Genomic DNA, 22,134 nt, shown 5'->3' on the forward strand with positions numbered 1-22,134 from the left:
GTCAAAGCAGTATATGTGAGGGTAGCATATTCCAGGTCCCTTCAACAGCTGCCAACATCTGTGTGAACGTTATTACAGGATGCTTTCAGCTCGTTTTACTAAATATCTGGGGGCACAGTTTTTGGATCATACGTTAAGATTGTACTTAACTTTGCCACGATATAATCTTTTCACATTCTAGAAGTAAAGGAACGAGGTGCGTCTTCAAGATAAAGACATATAGGAAATGGCCTTTATTCTGCTGTTGCTACACTTTCACTCATTGTGAAGGCTCATAGCTGCTGAGGTCTTAACATTTTAGCTCTACCTGTCTCTCATGAAGAACCCTCCAGATTCTTTTAACAAGTCTGCGTCAAGTAATCCTGGGCAATACAGAACCAAATGCTTCCACAGAGTTCTGTAGGATAGGTCCTTACCTTCTCCTTGCACCTTGAACTGAGCACCTCAAGTTTGGATATGACATCATCTCCTTTTGGAGACCTCCCTGCCACTGCATTATTGCAATTAACCTCCCATATCCTCATTCTCCCATAAAGTAAAACAGTGATAACAGGGACAGATGGAGGCATTGCAGGGAGGATCTGAGGTGATGTGTGCGAAGGATGCTGACCAGAGCCTGGTACACAGGAAAAACTGGACAGAAGTCGACTTTCGACCTATGGTTAAAACTGCGTAACTATTACATCACACTTTCTTCCCTACTCCACTGAGCACTTCCAGGAGACAGCTGCCTCTTCCTAAGGAACCAGGAAATCTTTGCAGGACTGCAAATACATTCCTGATGAGTTTTGAAAAGACTTCCAAGAGTCAGTGACAACCTGTGATGGTCATGAGGTGTGGGACGAAAATAACCCTTGCTTGCTACTCTCTTGACGACGTTCGTTACTCTTTGGTGTGCTTTAATGTGTCACGGCCTAGGGGATATTTGCGTTTTTAAATGGGGACTGCACAAGCTGACACAGAGGAAATAGCATCAAGACAAATTTTAACCAGTCCAGAGGTTCACATACACACATACCCATTCACCTACCACAGGAAATACCAACCTCCCTGCAACACAGGCGGTGCCAGACCTCCTGCGACATAGCCTAACTCTTTCAAGGACTGTCCTCAGAATTCATACTCTTTACATTGCATGGGATGTGGGACGGTGAGGACCACAGCCTTCGATGTAAGGATACACTTGAGACTACTTGGAGCCTTGTAAACATGAGACTGCTTTTTTTTTTCTTATGGATAAGAGTGTACAAATGATTTTCCCTGGAAATACATCATTAGCTGTTTTGGTCCTTCCTACCACAGGGAATATCCAAAGTTAGGTGACTTCCTAATAAGCAGAAGTGCTGAGATTTGCTGATCACATGTAGGATATGTCAAGTATTTTATAGCTAGCCTTAGGCCTTAGTTTCAAAATAAATGACCTGTCTCTTTTGTCTCACTAGGTGACTATAATGGGATCAATAGACATTTAAATGGACCAATGATATGACCTTCTGCCAGCCATAGGTAACAATAGTCTTTCCTCAGGAAAATTTACCTTCTCAGAGTTTAATTTTCACTGTCTACACAAGAAACATAGGTCTCATCTCCAAAGGGATCAAGAGAAAGTCAATTTTGGAGCCAAGTATGAGTGACAGCGGCCTGGTGAACACAGATTCAGGTTATCCCAAATTCCATGTTCCAACATGCTAACGGTTTCGTGAGTTTTCACAGTAAGGTTGGGTTTTGTTGTTGTTGTTTGAAGGGGGGGATTGTTTTGTTTTTGTTTTGAAAAACGGGCTTTTCTTGGCTCTTGGTACTTTAATTGGGGTGCTAAGATCCCCAATCAAAAGCTACCAAAGCCACCCCAAACCAGTGGCTTCTGAGTTTGCTGTTTCATGCCCAAAAGAATAAAGAAATATGGACAAGGGATGGACAGAGAAGATGCGTTTATTAATAAGGCTAAACAGGTTGCTTCTTGGTTAGTACTAGGATGCTCTGAACAATGTAACGTCGGAAGCAAAAACCATGTCTATGATTATTCCTGAGAAACTTAAGCGCAACTCGTACTTGATAAACTATGCATACCCATGGTCTATCTATCCTACAGTTATCCTAAGCATGGCTTTTTATTAATGCCTATGTTTAAACCCATATTAAAATGTTTTCTTAATAAGCCTTAGCCTGTTTATCTAACTCATCCTAAAATTCTTTTCTGTGCTGAAGTCAAGAACCCTGGTTTCACCTGAGTAGAGGTCCCCAGAAAGAAGAAAGAAGAAAGAAGAAAGAAGAGCTGCTTCAGTCAGGACCTGTGCCTCCTCTGCCAACCCCCACTGCCACTGACATCCTGACAATTGCTCTACCCTCACTGTAAAACAAGAAATTAAAGAAGCAATTTTCTGCTCCCTACAGGAATACTTGCCCAATGGCCTTGCAGTCTGCATTTTATAATTTGCTACCCTGCAGGAACTGTGTGGTGTTACTAAAGAGCTCGGAATTCCTAAGAGATGGGTTCTGACACATTTACAAATTCTCCAAATTCTAGATGCCATTATAGCACAGAATTTCTTCCATAAAATGCAGTCAAGTATAACTAAACACTTTAATTGACCCCTGAAGACCTTTATAATTCTATAAATAGAGCAGCAGACTCATTTATATAGCCAATAATATAAATTCTGTCTGGAAATTTTTTTTAAACAGTTTGTGAATTGACTTTCTTTATTGAGCATGTGGTAAATGCACTTATACCATAGAGCCAAGCTCCCAATGATACGGCATTCCCACTTCACAATTTATCTCAAACTCACACTTTTCTAAATAAATATATTTGTCTTGGATTTTATTTTTTATTTTTTTCTTCTGCCTTAGTGCTATTTGTTGCTTGATTTCAGTATTCTCTCCCCCCCCACCTAGTGTGTCCCTTCGCTTAGTAGGTAGTATTTTACTTAAGATACAGCTTATTTTTCATAAAAGGTGCAAGAATGGAAAGAGCTAAGAACCATGAAATCGGGCTGAAATTGGAATGCTGAATAGTCTCCAGCAGAGATAAGCAACTCACCCTACAGACCAGTATGTTTCTGTGCAGTATCCAAGCTATTTCATCACGTGGCTCATTAGAGTCACTCTCAAGTTCTCAAAACAATCCTGGCAATGCTCTGAAGGCTCAAAGGGTTATGAGGATTTCAGAGATCCCGATGCTATCTGCAAATGGTCAGGCTTTTTTGGGAATGGGTGGATGGGAAACAAGATAGTAGCTCTGTTGTGAGTAAGGGGCTGGGTTTTTTGCTTTATGTTTAAGAACTGTGGTATCAGTTAGTTCTCCCAGAGAGACCTGTGTCAGGGGTGGGGTGACAAGCTAAGTATGCGCTTTGCTGCTGAACTCCGTGATCACCCCCTCTCCAGGTAACTTGACAAGGTACTGTCTTTATGGGAAACTGAGGCCCAAGAAGAACTGTACATATTCATTATTACACAGCCAGTAATTGGCTGGGACCAAGTGAGGGTTGCCTAACCCAGTGACATCCATCTATTTTTCCTATCTGTCTGCCACATTCTAGCTAAAAAGCAGAATATACAGGTCTGTTGTTTACTTTTTGGATGCCATCTACACTAGAGAATAGTAAAAAAAAAAAAGGGGGGGGTCGTGGAGCAGGATGGAAGAAAGGGGGAAAATAGCTTTAGGAGTAGCTTGCCAGCAGCTAGTAGGGGTCTGGAAGGAAAAACCCTAGGTTAGACCACCTGAGTGACAGGGCCTCCAGAAGCGCCTTCAGTGAAGCCTAGACCACATCTCCTGCATGTAGAGCCAGAGAGTTCACCTTTGTAAGACAAAGCATAGAACATGGTCATCCTTGGAAGTGCTTAGGGACACTCTCTCTTTAGCCTGAAGTAATTGCAAGACTGCAACCCTTTCGGGTCCTCTACAACTTCTAAAATGCAATGGAAGAATAAGAGGAAAGCCTACGATTTGTGGCAGGAGTTTCTGGAGCATACCAAGGGGTTGTGGCCTCAGACCCCCAGGGCTTTGCCCGTTAATCTCAGGAAAGAGTCTGGATTCTGGCCTCCCCTGATGTTTACTCTATTTTACTCTAATTTCAAATTACATTTTAACAAAAACAAAAGAACAATTACACTCTTTTAGCTCATCTTTACATTATGTGAAAAACAAGATGACAGTTTATCACTAATAGCCAAGAGGCCATTTTTCTCTAATTACCTAAAAGAATGCCACATGTAAGTACAGTTATTATTTCATGTATAGGCAGTTAGAACTATATCGGAGGCTGGGCATGTTGGCACAGTCTCTGATCTCAGTATTTAGAAGGCAGAGGTAAGAGAACTGAGTTCAAAACAAACAGAGAGACAGACAGACTGACAGACAAAAACGAAAACAAACAACTAACCAAAAAAAAAAAAAAAAAAAACCTAAAGGTCTGCAGATGAAGCTCACACTGTCCTGGATTTGATCTTGCCATTACAGGCAAATGAAAGGAAAACGCTATTTCAGATGTCACTTTACATATAGAAGTCTGTATTACACAGAGGAAAGTATTCTACAAAGGCATCCTTATTGTTCAATTGAATTGCTAGGCCCCAGACATGTTTACTTTTAAGAATAACATATGAAAATGTAAGCAAGAAAAATATGTGAAAATGGCTAGTGGCAAACTCCAACTGAAAACTGCAGGGATTCTGGGTCAGAGGTGCATTGCATATAAGCACAAACAACTGAAGCAGTCGGCCAGCCTCAAGGAATAACCTTTGGCTCACTGGCAAGGTCTACTGTAGGATTTTCTCATACATCTTGTTCTCTTTTCTTTGGCCTCCCTGTGCACCTGAATAAAAACATTGCTCACCCAGAGGGGCGTGTCTTCCACACAAAGTCGGCCCAGTTATTGGCTTCAGGAAGGAACCAAGTATTGAAGTTGGCTGTAGACCTCTACTGGTTTGAGACGCGGTGTTGTTTGCTTAGGGAGAGGAGCTGGCTGAGGGAGACGCTTTCTTCCTCTCTGTGTGAAATTTAATGAGGGCTTCTTCTGGGCTGAGAAGACTGGGGATTTGAACCAAACACAGAACTTGTTACACACAGAGTGAAGGAATTCTGAAATAACAACCTGTCCCCATGAGGCTCTTTCCTGTTGTGTTGTTTGATGCATCTTAGAAATGAAAAATACCATTTTCTGCTAAGGTACGGTAGTTGCTGCCATAATTACCAACAAATGTTAAATGCATTTAGAATTATGCATTTAGAATTTCATCTTCCATGCATTTATACATCGTGTACATTTAGGATGTTATTTTGTCCTTTAGAGGCTTTCTCTTCCTTGCAATTTGAAAGGCAAGGCATTCAGCAGCTCCGATAAATCAATGTGACATTCCAGAGTTGCTGGAGAGAGGTTGGTGTTCAGGTACCCAGCCTACCATAACCAGGGCTTCACCACACAGCCCGGCCTGTGTTTTAGGTCATTGTGCATTGAGAGGAAATGTAAGCATTTCAGTGTTAGAGTCTCTAGGGCGTCTGAGAGTCCTCTTGATTTATTTCACTGACAAAAAGCATGTTTTCTCCTAGCTACCTCCCCGAGATGACGAGGAATACGAGAGCCCAGAAAGAATTCTACTCCCTGTGAATTATTAAAGCATGTCTTCAGCCAACTTTAAAAGTCTGGATAACGGATGGCAACCCTGGGAACAGAGAGATACAACCCAAACTGGAGAGCCCAGTGGGAAGAGTGAAAGAAAGAAAATCACATGCAGCTCTGGAGAGATTGGTAATGCAGGTTTTGAGTCTGGCTTCATCGTTGGTCCCAATCAGAATCAAATAGTTTCGGATGGTTCCTTTTGATCATGTGTGTTTTTTGTCATCTCACCTGGTTAAGACATGCAGAGTCCTGGAGCGTGCTGGCCTTCGGAGGAATGCTTGGGGGCACCTAATACCTGGTACACATTGTATAGATGTAGAAAAGCATAAGGAGTAAAGCCAACTTGTTGCTGCCTCAGCTAGATGAAACTGAAATAAAGGCTTTTGAGTTCCTGCAGATGCCTTTTCCCCCCTGTCAGGTCCGACACCACCTATTCGTTTGACAAGTCTTTGCTAGGGCCTTGCAGCAGCTTCCTCTCTGCCGCTTTTGAAATGGATGCCCTGGGGATGGTGCTTAGAATGGTTCCAGCCAGGAAATGGATAAAAATAAATGTCCTTACTACGTTTTTGAGCAAAACTTTTATTTCATCGGGTTATGGTTATTTTTATCCATCCTATAATGGGAGATGCCAGAGAGTCTTTGAATATTAATGATGTGATTGGTTTCAAGGAACACTATCAACCCCATGGATTTGCCAACTCCACGTGCTCTTGTGTTTGTGCCCAGTGCTGTCTCAGCAGGCATGGGCCTTTTGGTTCCCTGAGCCTCCAGGACTCTGCATCTCTTCTCCCTAAAAGCAATGTAGGCATCTTATTATTCTGTCTTCTCCTAGAGGAAGCCTGTTGAAATTTTCAACAGCTTCCTGTGAGGGCAGCCCCAGAGCTACCCATAGAGAACGCTTTCCAAGGAACTGCTTCATAATAGGGACAAGAGGATTCAACTGCACTGAATAGTCACAAGAGCCCTTTCTGGATGCCAACACTCGCCAGCTTTGCTCACCTGTTATTTGCTTCTTTGGTTCCTGTCTTGTGCTTTGGTTGTAAGCTTTGCTAACTATGTCCTCTGTCTCTGGATCCTGTAAGGCTTCTACCGCCTGGCTTCAACCTGGCCTCCATAATTGGACTTCCCACGATGACCAAAAGTTATGCCCCTGATCTGAGTTGCTATGTACCTCTCCTTTGGGTGCTCTGTTCTCTTATTTCCCCTCCCCCCCACCCTTTCCCCGCTATGTCCTGAGATCCTGAGGCCGTGCTAAAATTCATGGTGGGCGCCTGCCCTGTATCCTGAGAGACAGAGAGAGACAAGAAAGATTGTTTTCCACTCTTTCCCCCTAGATAGTAAAAAGCCCATATATATTTAAAGAACAAAACAAAGAACCCTCCTTTTGGATTGCAAAGGTGTGTTGAACCCCTTAATGTCTGTGAAGTGTGTGGATGGCTGCGGAAAGCAGCCATGCAGAAGATTGCTAAGCTATTGCCTTGGCAACGCCTCCACGCTAGGACGAAAGCTAACACGAGCTACAATTAGAAAGCAAGGAGGCAGGTGTTGTTTTTAGCAAGCTCTGCACTTCCAGGTACCTTTTATTCCTTTTAATTTTACCACTGCGAACAACTGGCAGTTATTTCATTTATTTCGGAATAAGTCTCCGGTCCTAAAGATTGTGTGGAATGCCCAGCTGGCATTTCCTTTAGGGCTAGTGGCAGCTAGAAATAAACAGCAACAACAAAAAACCATTGTTTTATTAGGGTGGCCCACAGTTTTTAAATACCAAATCTGGGGACAAAGGGGCAGTTAATCATTAGTCCAGGGAATGTTAGAGAAAAAGGTACAAAGAGATTTCTTCTGTGTAGATTAGACTTGATCCTAAAACTATATATGTAAAGGGTACATGAACAGGTGTAAGGAGGAATGATGGGTGTGTAGATGAGAGAATGGGAAAGAAAGAGCGTCCTAGGGATTTTGATGTTACATGGAGTGGTGACTTTGTATCTCTTGGAACAAGTAAAGCAGATAGAGGTAGGCATGCTGCATCTCCCTGTCAGAAAGCATCTCAGCTGCCACCTTGACTGGAAACGTCCTGGAACACGGGCCACACTGTCAGCGAGGAGACAGAGTGTTTTTCCTTGATCCAGTGTTCAAGAAGCTCCTCATCCTCCATCTCTGCCACTGCAGAAGAGCAGGAAACAGGGCTGCGGGCAGTGCTATCGGGGTTTCAGCTTGATTTCTCACGTTCACCGGCTCGACTGCCTCTACCTGCAAGCAATTTCCCTCTGTATCCTGGCCACTGTTCCCTTTGTCCACGAATCTCCATTTCTACCACTTCATCTCTCAGACCTTTAGAAAGCAGCGCAATTGTTATAGTCTTCACACATAATCCAGCCCCTTTCGGGGCCTTCCAGGTGAATAGCTTCTTGGTAGATACTCTGGGATGGTTTCCGACCAAACCAAGGGAGAAAGAAAAATCTGGACAGTCAGAGATGCCAAAACTCCTGATTCTGCTGATGAACCAAGTTACTGTTCTTCTGCATTGGTAGATAATTCCATTCTTGGGTGCCTACCAAGTGGACAGAGACATTCTTGCCCTGCGAATTCTGTTTCCCATCTTGATCTATGTGTGGTTCTGGACAGCACCGAAAATGAGCTAAATTCTTTGAGTTTCCAATGTTCCCTGCAATCCGTCTGGGCTGACAGATTTCTCTATGGACCGCTTGAGGGCAATCAGGATATATGGGTTCAACCTGGGAAGCTGATTCTGTTTCTTAGAACCCTCCCCTTTCCCTTCCTGTGATTGGCATACCTATCTTAACTGACCCAACTCTGCCAATCTACCACATTTTAGAAACTTGTTTTGTCTGTGACAGAGTATAGAGGGGTTCCACATATATTTACGTCTGTTGTTTGTTTTGTTTAATCCTTCTGGTAGATTCCTGAAATAAAGTAGACTGCGTGTGTCTGTTTCTCTATTGCCTAAATTTAATTTAGCTTAACAACCATCCATGCAGTCCATACTAAAACTAGATATAAAGACTGCGAAGGTGACATAAAAAGGAACTGCACATTTCTCATCCTACTTACATCAATAATTTAACTTCGAGAAGGAATATGACACAGAATAAGTTAAGAAAGATACAGGATACACAAAACTTGTTCACTTACTAATATACAGTTACATGGACAATGCCAGGAGTAGAATCCTGCTAAGGAAAAAAAAAAAAGATGAAATAAAAAAGGAAAAGTACCCTGTCAAATACTCTTCACAAGAGCCAAGCCTCCACCGGCATTCCGGGGAGGGCTCAGACTCTGGCTTCCACACACACCTCTCAACAGCGCTCTGGTTTGAAGGCTTGAGTGTGGAATTAGTATCTCATTTCACAAAATAATGTTGAAACCCAAAGAGTGGACTATCTGACCCAAAACTCCAGAAAGGAATTCCCTTTCCTAACAGAAATTTTGCCCTAACTACCCGGGAAAGGCAGTCCTTTCTGAGGAGATGGAGAGGTGATTCATTCATTTCTTCCATTCAACCATCTTATGATGGAAATCTGCTTCTGTCAACCTCTGCCAGATGGATACCTCATCTTCTGGAAGCCCCTCAGATTTTGAAAACTGGTCCAAAAAATGTCTTCCCTGTCATCCAATTCCCACATCTTGCGCTTCTGCAGCTAAATTCTACCAATCTCATCAAATGTTCTATTGCAATCCTTTTATCAGAATGTAAAAATAATGACTGTTGTAGAAAATCTGAAAACAAAAAAAGAAAGTTCTAAAAGGGTGTGGTATAGCTGGAAAGATAAAGGTGTGTCGATAACAGAAAGATATCTTAATGCAACTGGGTGATTGTCGCAACCACCTCGACCAGCAAGGAAGGCACGACACACGAACTCCTCTCCAGGTAGTTTATTCAGGAAGGTTTGAGCTATCTTCTGACCCCAGGGAGAGCCCTCCCCAGTAATAAGTACCCTGGAGCCAACCAATCCCAAGAAGCTACGTGGGGAGTGCGGATAGGTAGACGGCAGATCATCAGACACACCACAGCCAATAAGAAGTTGTTTATCCCGAGAGCACTCGCCGTCCGGATGGCGGAAGGTGGAAACCGGCGCCCTCATTAGGGTGCGGCACACGCAGCTCTCCACAGGTGATGATGACATTGAACAGACAGGTGATGGATGAGCAGAGGGATGCAAACAGCCAAAGAAGCTGGACCAGGCAGAGAACACAGAGATGCCAAAATTCAGAAGCAGGAAATGTCACTGTTTGGAGAACTGTAGGAGTCCCACCTGTGGAAGGGCCCAGTCCACTGTGGGCAGAACCATCCCTTGGCTAGTAGGCCTGGGCTGCATAAGAAAAACTGTTCAAGCCATAGAGAGCAAGCCAGTAAGCTGCATCCCTCCATAGTCTCTGATGCAGTTTCTGTCTCTAGGTGTTAGCCTGGCTTTCCCTTGATGATGAGATAAACCCTTCTCTTATAGAAACATTCAAAAGTATCCACTGCCACTTCACTGGGAGAAGACTCCATCTCAAGGAACTGATTCCTTTGCTTTTCCATAAGAAGCAACTCCTCAACCATTATGTTTATAACATGCATTCACAGCAAGGCATTGAGATACTCAGGCCTCGCTTCTAGTTCTCTTCTTGTTTCCATCCCATGTGCTGTAACTTCCTCCACCAAAGTCTTGAATTCCTCAATCATGCACTAGTTACCATTAACTTCTTCCAAACCTATATCAAGGTTTTGATTTCCAACCACGAATTTTAAAAACTGTGCTTAATGCTATGTAGAATGGTAAATCATTTCGAGAAAGTCTTCAGTTAACTTTCTCCAGGTAGATTAGAGAGGTGACTCTGGCAACTACAGCCTTTTAAAATATATATGGAACAGTAAGACTTAAAATTAAAATAATTCCTTGACACATAGTCTGCTGAAGAAGTTTTGTGCTGGCAGGCATGAAAACAACATTAATATTGTGAAATATCTCCATTAGCTCTCTTGAATGAGCAATGGTAGTTTGAAAAAAACTAGTAGTTTTGAGTAAACGATTGACCTCAAATATTCAGCTGTAAATAGATGTGCTGTTTTCCAGGCTTTCTGCCTTTGTTTATAGAATACAGGCACAGTGCTATTTTTAGAATAATTTCCAAAGGTCATAGGATTATCCAGAAAGGATCAGCGGGTTCAACTCTGGAGTCAACAGCTGCATTAGTTCCTAACTAGAGAGCTGGCCTCTCATCTGAAGATTTGAAGTTAGTCAGTGACTTCTGTCTGCTTTTCAAAGTCCTGGATGGCATCTTGTGATATAAAGCTGCTTCAGCTACAATGAGAAATTGCTGTTTAGTGAGACAACTCCCCCAGCTCTTTCAGCTGGGTCTTTATATGGCTTCCTGTTGTGCCTTCCACTTGAATGTGTAGAAATGGCTTCTTGCCTTACATTTCACAAACCAACCTCACTTCCATGCAAGTTTTCCTTCTGCAGTTCCCTCTCCTCTCTCACCCTTCACAGAATCAAAGAGAATTAGTACCTTACTCTAGACTAGATTATGCTTTGCTGCAGGGGAATGGTACCTTTGACTTGGTCTTCTGTCCAGACCATTTAAACTATCTTCACATTAGTAATATGGTCATTTTGTCTTCTTTTATGTTGTCATCTGTATGTTCACCAAAGTGGTACTTTTAAGTTTCTTTGAGAACTTTTTCTTTGCATTTACAACCTGGATAATTGGTACAAGAAAGGAAGCTGATTTTTTGCCTGATTTCAGCTTTGGACATTCATTCCACACAAGGCTTGCTCATTTCTAGCTTAGTGTTTAAAATGAGAATGAGCAACTCTTCCTTTTACTGGAGAACCCGAAGGCCATTGCAGGGTTAGTATAAAGTGGTCCAACATGAGGAAGAGAGCTGGGAAAATGCCCCTCACTGGAGCAGCCGGAAGGCATACATTATTACTGTTTAGGTTTGCCATTTTTGTTTAAGGTGGCTCCAACTCGATTACAATAATAGCATCAAAGATCACTAATCACCTGAACAGATAAACCCACAGTCTGAAATCTTGTGAAATATTGAAATATAGTCACCATTGTAGCACAGAGACAACGAGTGGCTAAGAAAATGGCTCTGATAGAGTGGCTGAGTGCATCGTTACCATAACCCTAAAAAGTGAAAAGGCACAGCACTGGCAATGGGCAACAATGTAGAGAAGGATCAAATGAATTGTGCTTATACTTCAGATAAAACCATTAAGAATAAGCTCATCTTGTTTCCCTCACATTTTCTTTTAAAATTTTTGTTGTAATTGTGCTCCTAAGGGATGATGTGTGGGGAATTTATTTGGTTGAGGTTGACTAGGGTATGTTTATGTGGTTCATGGCCTTTTGTTGTATGATTAAGTTATTTATAGCTACTCTGCTACAGGCATGGCTTTCAAAATGATCCCACCACTCACCATAAAAATCTACTCTAACTGTGATAAGAGAATGGGGCTAGAGGACATGTATCAATATAGACATTGCATTTGGCACTAGAAATACATAGATCCAAATCAATAAGGTGTGAAATTTTGGGAGCCAGAAGCTAATTTAGGAAACTTCTTTCAAATCTTGAAGATCATAGGTGAAAGAAATGACCAGTTCCCCAAATTTTATTAAAATCCTAGAAATGTTTATAATCATAAAAACTGTTTAAAACACTATCAGTAACAGGCACAATTTTTAACTTTTTTATTTTAAAATGTTGAGTCTGGATTACCCCACTCAAGATGATTTTTTTCTAGCTCCATTCATTTACTGGCAACGTTCATTTTTCCTTAAGAGCTGAATGATATTCCATTGTATTAATGTACCACACTTTTATTATCCATTCATGAGTTGATAAACATCTAGGTCATTTCAAATTTCGGTCTATTCTGAATATAACAGCGATGACCATGGCTGAGCAAGTGTTCGTGTGCTAGAATGAAGCATTTTGGGGGTAGATCCCCAAGAGTGGTATAGCTTGATCTTGAGGTACATCAATCTCCATCGTTCTGAGGAAACTCCGTGTTGATTTCCATAGGGGCTGTGCAAGTTTGCACTCCCACCAGCAATGAGTACATACACCCCCTTTCCCTGCATTTCCCTAATGGCTAAGGATGTGGAACATTTCTCTAACCATCTCTCACCATTTGTCTTTAATCTTTTGAGAATTCTCTATTTAGTTATGCACTCCATTTTAACTAGGTTATTTGTTTTCTTGATGTTTGTCCAATTTTTTAAATTCTCTATATATTTCAGACATTAGCTGTCTATCAGATGTGTCATTGGTTAAGATTGTTTCCTATTTTCACATATTAATCATACCAATCCACTCGCATGGGAAATCTTTCTATCTTCTGGCATCTTCTTCAGTTTCTTTCTTGAAGATCTTAACATTTTTATTTCTCAAGTCTTTGACTTTCTTTGTTAGAGTTATCTCAATATATTTTTTGAGGCTGTTTTGTGAAAGGTTTTGTTTTCCCAATTTCTTTCTCAGTATGATTGTCCTTTGTAGACAAGAAGGCTACACGATAGCTCAGTATCCAAGTGGGTTCCCTAATAAGGGGGACAGGAATTGTTTCTGACATGAACTCATGAGCTTCCCCTCCCCCCTGAGGGAGGAGCAGCCTTGCTAGGCCACAGATAAGGACATTGTAACCATCCTGAAGATACCTGATAAGCTAGGGCCAGACGGAAGGAGAGGAGGACACCCCCTCTCAGTAGACTCGGAAGGGGGCAGGGAGGAGATGAGGGAGGGAGGGAAGGATTGGGAGGGAAAGAGGGAGTGGGCTACAGCTGGGATACAAGTGAATGTATAAAATTATTTAAAAATAAAAAAATATTAATATAAAAAAAGAAGGCTACAGAGTTTTTGTGTGTTAATTTTGTACCCTGCTTACTTGGCTGAAGGTATTTATCAGCTGCAGAAGTTTCCTGGTGTATTCTTTGGAGTTGTTAATGTATAATAAGAATATTTTGCCTTCTTCCTTTTCTACATGAATTCCTCGGTTTATTCCAGTTGTCTTATTGCTCTCGCTAAAACTTCAAGTACTATTTTGAATAGAAATGAAGAGAATAGACATCTTAATCTTGTTCCTTAGTTTAGTGGGAGTGCTTTGAGATTCTGTCCATTTAGAATAAGCTATGGGTTACTGTAAACTTCCTTTAATATGTTGAGATATGTTCCTTGGATCCCTAGTCTCTCCAGGAGTTTTATCATAAAGGGATGTTAAATTTTGTTAAAGGTCTTTTCTACATCTAATGAGACAATGATGCGGGTTTTTTAATGTCTTTCATTCTGTTTATGTGGTGGATTATGTTTATTAGTTTACATATGTTGAATCTCATGAATGAAGCCAATTTGATCATTGAGGATGATATTTTGATGTATTCTTTAATTTGGTTTACAAGTATTTTAGTAAAAATTTTTGCATTTATTTTCATTTGGTTTGTAATTTGGGGAGGCTCTGTGTGGCTTTGATATTAGGGTTATAGTGACTTCATAAATTAGGAAATATTCTTTCAGTTCCTATTTTGTGGAATAATTTGAGAAGCATTGCATTAATTCTTTTTTGAAGGTTGGTAGAATTCTGTGCTGAACCCATTTGGCACTGGGCTCTTATTATTTATTTTATTTTTGTTGCAAGATTTTAAATTTTACTAGGAACTATGAGTCTGTTTAAAGTGTTTATTTCATTGTGATTTCACTTTGGTACATCATTTGTATCCATAAGTTCATTCATTCAATTTCTTTTAGGTTTTCCACTTTGGTGGAATATGGATTTTTAAAGTGTTTTCTATGATTCTCTGAAATTCCTTGGTATTTATTGTAATGTTTTCCTTTTCATCTCTAATTATATTAATTTGGATCTCTTTTCTCCATCTTTTGCTTAATTTGGCAAGTACTTTGTCAATTTTCTCAAAGAACCATCTCTTTGTTTCATTGATTCATTGTGTTTTTGTGTGGTTGTTTGCTAATGTCATTCCTGAGATCAATTATTTCTTCCTTTCTACTCTTTGGGGGTTTTATTTCTTCTTGTTTTTCTAGAGCTTTCAGGTGTGACATTAAATTACTAATACCGGATTTATTCAGTTTTTTTATGTAGGCACTTAATGTTATAAATGTGTCTCTTAGACCCTATGTATCCCATAGGTTATTTTGTTTTGGTGATGTATGTGTGTGTGTTTCCCCTCTTTTGTCTAACTGTCCTGCGATTATCTTTTCCTTGTGTCTTCTTAGGTATGGTTAACTTCTCTTCACATTAAAGTTTTCCTTATAGTGCCTTCTGTAGAGCTACTGGTAGACAGACTTTGCCTAAATTTGTTTTCATTGTCAAATGTTTTTCTTAGTTGATTTTGATGATTTTATTGGGTATCATAGTCAGGGCTGGCATATGCAGCCTCTTAAAGCTTGGAGAATATTTGTTCAGGCCCTTCTTTCTCTCAGAGTCTCCCTTGAAGACCCGGGTGTTATTCTAATGGGCCTACCTTTACACGTGACTTGGTTTTTTTCCCTTGCAGCTTTTCATGTCCTTTCCTTGTTCTGTATATTTAGTGTTTTCATTATTATATGTCTTAAGGAGTTTCTATTCTCATCCTATCTGTGTATGTTCTTTTATTTATATAGGCATCTCTTTCCTTAGATTAAAAAAAAAATTTTCTTCTATGATTTTTCTAGGCTTGTATTTGTGGAACAAATACATGCATATATGTATATATACAATGTGTATATGTTCCACAAATACAAGCTTAGAAAAATAAATATACATATATATTTGTGTAACAAATATAATCAAAGAAAACAAGACTATCAACTTTAGAGTTGAGGGGCATGATATGGGTTTTAGGGAGAGTGTCTAGAAAGGGCTGGTAGGGGCATGCTATAATTCTAATTCAATTAAAATATTGTAATTTTTTTCACCTGGGTTTCCTCTAAACCTATTATTTGATGGTTTGATCTTTTTGTAGCGTCTCTCAGTAATTGCCAGAAGGTCATTACCTAGATAGAAAATTTGAATAGTACTATTAAGACGGTAATTCTAGTGTAGTGATATAAGGACCCTCTGCACTGATTCCATACTATACAGACTAACTTACACTCCAGTATAAATTAGTATAAAGAAGAGCAATCAGATGGGTCAACAAGGGGACTCAGCAAGCCAAGTACTTACTGCCAAGCTTGATAACCTGAGTTCAGTCCCAGGAATCCACATAGTGGGAAGAAAGGTGTCTCTGGCAAGTTGTCCTCTGACTGCTTCCCATGATGTGTGTGCACTTACACACAAGCACATATCCACACTCCAAATAAAGAAATAAATGAAAAAAAAAATGCAACCAGACAACAAAAAACAATCCCAGTACTAAATACTGTGGCAGGGAGATCCCAAGCTCCAGGCCAACCTGTGTCTTTTAGGAAAGCCTATCTCACAAAACAAACAAACAAACAAAAAACAGAAGTTGGGTGGGGGCGGGCAGGAAAAATTTATTCACAGAATTTAAATTGGGTATTAAATACAGGAAGGAAAGAATTCTGAGCAGGAATGAAGAGGTGAAGACTGCTGTGGAAGTAAGTGCTGTAATTTGTGTAGGCCCAGGAAGTCAGGCTCATCACCATCTTGCTCTTTTTCTCCTTTGGCTGTTCCAGATAGTGTCTCCTGTGCATCCAGAACCTCTGTGATGTTAAGCTTCCATTGCTGCTCTTTTGTGGGCCAGGAAGAAGGCAGGTGTTATAACTCTAGATGCCTTTCAGTCTGTAGGTGCTGCGTAGGGAGGTTGACAAGCATTCAGCTGGTGTGCCTTAGACCCTAGCACCCTTAAGAAGCATCTGCTAATGCTTGTCTCCCTCTTCTGAAGATCTATCTAATGATTCTCATTTTAGCTTGTAGTTCAGACAAGATTTCCACACTATGAGACACTGAGTTGTTCTAATTCATAGTTTTCCCTCCATGTAGAGTTATTCTGTAGGCTAGTCCACCCTTTTTGTTTGTCAGTTACCGTGACAAGTAGGTAGACCACTTTTACATGCTATCTGTCTCTAAGCTTAATTCATATATTTTAAAAAGTCGCCACACATTTAGTAGATTCCAAGTTCATGGCTGTTTCTTGGTGTAAGTCTTTATTCTCAACTCCACTTGTCAGAGTTACATAGTCTTATCACTTCTTTAATTAAGAATATTAAAAATAAAACGTGGTACCTAGCCCACACTGATTTCCCTTTTTAGACTTTCAGAATGAGGCACCTATGTCTGAGGCTATAGGAGGAAAGAAGAGACAGAGATAAAGACAAATGTTACCAAGGCCTCTTGAAGAAGGGACACTAGAACACAGTCAGAACCTCAACTGATCACACCTGCAAAACTCTCTTCTTCTTGAGAGGACTGCCTTCTGCAGCTTTTGACACTTGGCTTTCTTCTGAAGAGGACTTTGTCGTGCTTCTCTGGCACAGAATGTGCTGGTTAGCAATCGGAATTCTAAATCCAGTACCTTTGATCATGTTTTTCGAGGGATTTCTCACCATATGTCATTAAAAGCTGACAATGCTATCAGCAGCTGGTGTGATTGTGTCGCTTCTGTTCTTTATTAAGGAAGGAGGTGTGCACTGGCTACATGAGACTAATAGCCCTGCATGCTTTCTTCATCTCCTCAACGAATGCAATTACAAAACAAAGCTCTCAATAACCTTCTCCAAATAACTAGATTCTAAAAATTTTTGTAAGAATCATTTCCTGTTTTATAGGCTTGAAGAATACTACTAAGCTCTATTCACATGCTACTATTAATCTTTTTTTTAACTCGCTCACCACTTCTGCTATAATTTCTCATTACAGTTTTATTACATAATGTGGCTTCATCTCCCAGCATAAATATCACTCAATGTCTCAGAGCCACCCTAATCATTATAGATACAAGTGCCTGCTTAGCACAGACACTCGTTCTTAGAAAGCGTCACACATCCAATTCACCAGAAGTATGGTACTCACACATGCCCTTTCCTTGCTTAGGCCAAGGAGTGGTGAAGGGCCCCATAGCTGTGCTGAGGATCACTTCTGGCTTCCAGGTTTCTTTGCTCCAAGAGCACAAGGATAAGCATTTCACTTTCTGCCTTTTAGTTACAATAAACAGCAACGATTTCACTTCTAGATGGGCGAGATTTTTAATATGAATGTGTTCTTGGGGCAAATTGAGGTATCGCGTGTTGGGATGGTGAAACTGTGAAAATTAGGAGGAAGAACACAGTTTGTGGTTATTCTGTGAGACCAGGGGATTTTTCCTTCCGTGTTGTCACCAGTGCTGCTCATCTAGGAGGAAGAAGAATCTACAAACCGCTGCCAAACCCTGGCTACTCCGCTACAGTACAATCAGACCAAAAGTGTACACTGACTTGAAGTTGGACATAATAAATCACTGTATATTTACAGATACAAACCCATACAGAATTTATACCAGTTCATCTGCTAATCGGCAGCAGAGCATTCTGGCATGCCAGGACTAAAAAGAAGGAATGAGCAGAGATAAAAGAAGGAAAGAGGAGATGGGAGAAAGACAGGGGAGGGGAAAGAGGAAGAGGACAGTGCCCATGGAGCCAGGCCTACACACACCCAAGCTCAGCATTCTCCACACTCAGCTCCACCACCCTCAGAAATGTTTGTGCACAAAGGACAAAATCTCTCATTTTGTTTCCTTAGAAGGAAAAGACACAAGGGCTCAGTTGTAAAGGCACCTGCTGCTGAGCCCAATACTGTGCTTGCTACCCAAGACCTACAGGAAGGAAAAAAACTGACTCCCACAATTGTCCTCCGGCAAGCAGGCAGACTCACACACAATAAAATTGTCATTTAAGAGATCACCCAAAGTTCAATTTGTCACATTTTAAGTAAATAGTATAAAGTGATGAATCATGCTCATACACAACATGTTCTATAATTATCCTTTAGTCAAAAGTGTAGCTCACTCATGGGAGAAGGAATAGAGAGGAAGAAATAAAAGAACAAATAAAGTGAAGAGAAGAGAAAAAAGTCAATGGAGGAAGTAAAAGAAAAACAGCAGCCAAATGTATTAACATTAAAAAGGAAATAATTGTGATAACTACTGAAAAGAAGCTTAGCTGTGTATGAGGTCTGAACTATGGATCTTTCTGTATGGATCCTGTATTGTGTGTGCTGGTTAGTTTTATGACAATTGTCCCAAGCTTTCGTCATAGGAGAGGAGTAAGCCACAAAAGAGAAAATGCCTCTCGAGGACCATAGGATTGGGCTATAGGCAAGATATAGACCCTTTTCTTAATTAGTGGTTGATGGAGGAGGCCCGGCCAATTGTAGGTAGTCCCATCCCTGGAATAGGGGTCCTAGGTTCTATTAGAACCATGAGCAGTCCATGAGGAGCAAGCCAATAAACAGCACCACCTCGTTGGCTCTGCATCAGCTCCTGCCCCCAGGTTCCTGTCCTGCTTGAGTTCCTGTCCTGGCTTCCTTCAGTGATGGACTATGATGTGAAAGTGTACTCCAAATAAACCATTTCCTCCTCATGTTTATGTTTGGTCATGGTGTTTCATCATAGCAATAGCGACCCTCACTAAGACAATTGAATCAGTAATGGCTTTTAGCTTTATATGTTGAACATGTAAACATCTTAATTTTCCGTAATATTTCGGTTTAATTTTTAAACTATATTCTAACAAAGTCCTGTATAACAAAACACACTCACTGCTTCTTGCACCATTTTGAAAGACTTTGTTTTAGTCAGTGTTCTACTGCAGTGAAGAGACACCATGACCGTGGCAACAATTATAAAAGGGAAACATTTAATTGGGGCTTAGTCTATTATCATCACGGCAGGCAGCATGGCAACAGGCAGGTGCAAGTAGACACAGTGCAGAAGAGGTAGTTGAGAGTTCTAGATTGGCAGGCAGCAGAATGGTCCTGGCTTGAGCATTTGAACCCCCAAAGCCTTCTCCCAGGGACTCACTTCCTTCAACAAAGCCACACCTCCTAATCTTTGTCAAATAGCACCACTCCCTAATGACCATGCTTTCACATCTATGAGCCTATGGGAGCCATTCTTATTCAAACCACCACAGGCTTCACGACGCAGTGCAGGTTCAAAATCTGTATAGAGATGGGGAGGAAAATAATACCTTGCTCAGTTTTAGAGTTTTTTTTTTGTTTTGTTTTGTTTTGTTTTGTTTTGTTTTGTTTTTCACCAGCAAATGAGCCTTTAGCTTATATTCAAGGGTGCATAGGTTGTCACTCTGGAAACAAGGGAAGAGGGGAAAAAAATGATTACTCTTTCTTTGGCTTCTTATTTAAATACAGTAAAAGTCTTTTTTTAATCTTTTCTTTTACTTTTTCTTTTCTATTTTTATATTTTTTATTTTTTGTTTTGTTTTTGTTTTTGTTTTGTAGATGGAAGGTCAGTGAAATCTCACTGGTTTCTCTAAAGTGTTAAATCAAATGAGTGGACCTGGGGAAAGCTGCTGAACGTTGTAGCCTATCTCATGCACTGAAATGACCACAGCAATCTTACTCTGCAGATATGAAAGGATCAAATAAAATCCATAGCCAAAGTTCTGCTGTACATCAAGATCCAAGTCGAGTAGTTCTTTCAAATGCTCTGGCTACTTAAAATTCCATTACTTAAAAGGCCAAATATTCTAGCTCTTGCTTTTAATGAAACCATTTTATCATTGTATAAAAATCTACTATAACATGATTGTAGTGATGAGATTTAAGATACTGATTCCTAACTCTGTTAAGTAAGACACCCAGAGCACCCCTTAACAAAGCGGGGTTAACCAGGACAGGCCTGAAAGCAACACTGATTAATAAATTTTTTCTTGGACAAATACTTCTCAAAACTTTTGGTTTGGGTTTTTTTGTTTTATTTTGTTTGGTGGGAATGGCTTACAAGGGTTCAAGGCATATGTGGAGGAATGGGGAGATAAATAGGATTGGGGTGCATTCATTATCAACTCCCCTTAAAGAGAATGTTTAATCTCATTAAAATACATCTTGTTCAAATAAAAGCTATAAGTGTGCTTAAATGCCTTATACCCTAAATGCTTACACAGTTATGAAACCAAAAGAAATTGGCAATTTTATCTTACAAACTGATTACAAAAAAAAAAAAAAAAATTAGGAAAGCGTGAAAGGGTTAGACTAACTTTGTAACCTGTATGTCTTCTAAAGCCTATAGTTTTGAGTTTTAGATTCAGGTTAAGCTAAAGCCTCTTAGTACCTTTCCAGAGAATGGAAAACTGTGACCCTATCTGTGAGGACAGATAGAAAAAAAGGGAGCAAGCAATGACCTTCACTCAGCAAAAAGAAAAACTCCTGTCTTTGAGATAGCATTTCTTAGCAATGAACCCAGACTTCTTCTGAGTATCTTTTGACCTGCAGCCAAAAGTCCGCAGCCCCTAAACTTCAAGGATGAGCTAACCACCCCCACCTTAAATTGCAGCTGCATCCACACTTGGCAGGACTGGCCAAGCTTGAGCACCTAAGACTAACCAATTATCTTACTTTATAGCTTCCTCATCCAATCCTAAATTGCCAAAACTGCAACTTCAAATTTCCTGCAATTTTTCTTTTAAAAACCTAAAGGCCTTTGTCTCCCGGTGCCACTCTTTGCTGACCGGCAGGGGTGACCCCATTGTGCAATGGTTAATAAACGTCTTCCTTTTGCAACAAGTCTTGGTCTGGGGGAGTTTCTGGGAAGGGCGCTATCTTGACCTCCTGAGCTGTGAGACCCCAGGTCTTACAAGCACACACTTGAAATATTAATTTAACAGGTAGTGTTGGTTTTCTGATGCTCAAAACCACAAACTAAAATCCAGTTTTAAAATGCTGTATCCTCTCTTACCAGCTGCAACACTCAGAAGAGCAGACCAGTACCTCTCCTGAGCAGCACAGTAGAGATGGTGGCATGCGCAAAGGAGAGCTGGCCCCAAGGGAGTGAAAACAGGAGAGCTGGCCCCACCCCTCACCTGAGTAAATCAGGGAGAGCTGGACATGGTGGTGTGGGCTCAGGAGAGCCACTAGGCAGACCAACTCATGCAAAGCCCCGATCGAGAGCTTTGAGTTGGCCCACCCCAGCATCTACCCCATCTACGAACTGCTGGAGCTAGTCCTGCAGAACCAAAGCTTCAGAATCCCCATGACTCTGGGCAACAACAAGACACCTGAGAGAAGCCCCAGTGAGAATCTAGTATCGATGGTGTAGCAGAAGCCGGAGACCAGACCAGTGAGTCATTGCAATAAATATTTGCAAGTAAAGTTGTTTGAGCAAAAGAATATACTGTGTGACAAACAGTGATTCACTGAAGCTTCTGTGGCCAGATGGTTTTTTGTATGTTTTGTTTTGTTTTGTTTTGTTTTGTTTTGTTTTGTTTTGTTTTGTTTTGGAGGGTGGTTGCAAGGTCAAGGGTCATAGGTGGAGGAATGGAAAGATAAGTAGTGGTATTGGGTTGCATGGTGTGAAATTCACAAAGAATCAATAAAATGGTTTTAAAAATGCT

This window comes from Meriones unguiculatus, chromosome 9 (assembly GCF_030254825.1).
Source record: "Meriones unguiculatus strain TT.TT164.6M chromosome 9, Bangor_MerUng_6.1, whole genome shotgun sequence".
NCBI classification, from domain to species: Eukaryota; Metazoa; Chordata; class Mammalia; order Rodentia; family Muridae; genus Meriones; species Meriones unguiculatus.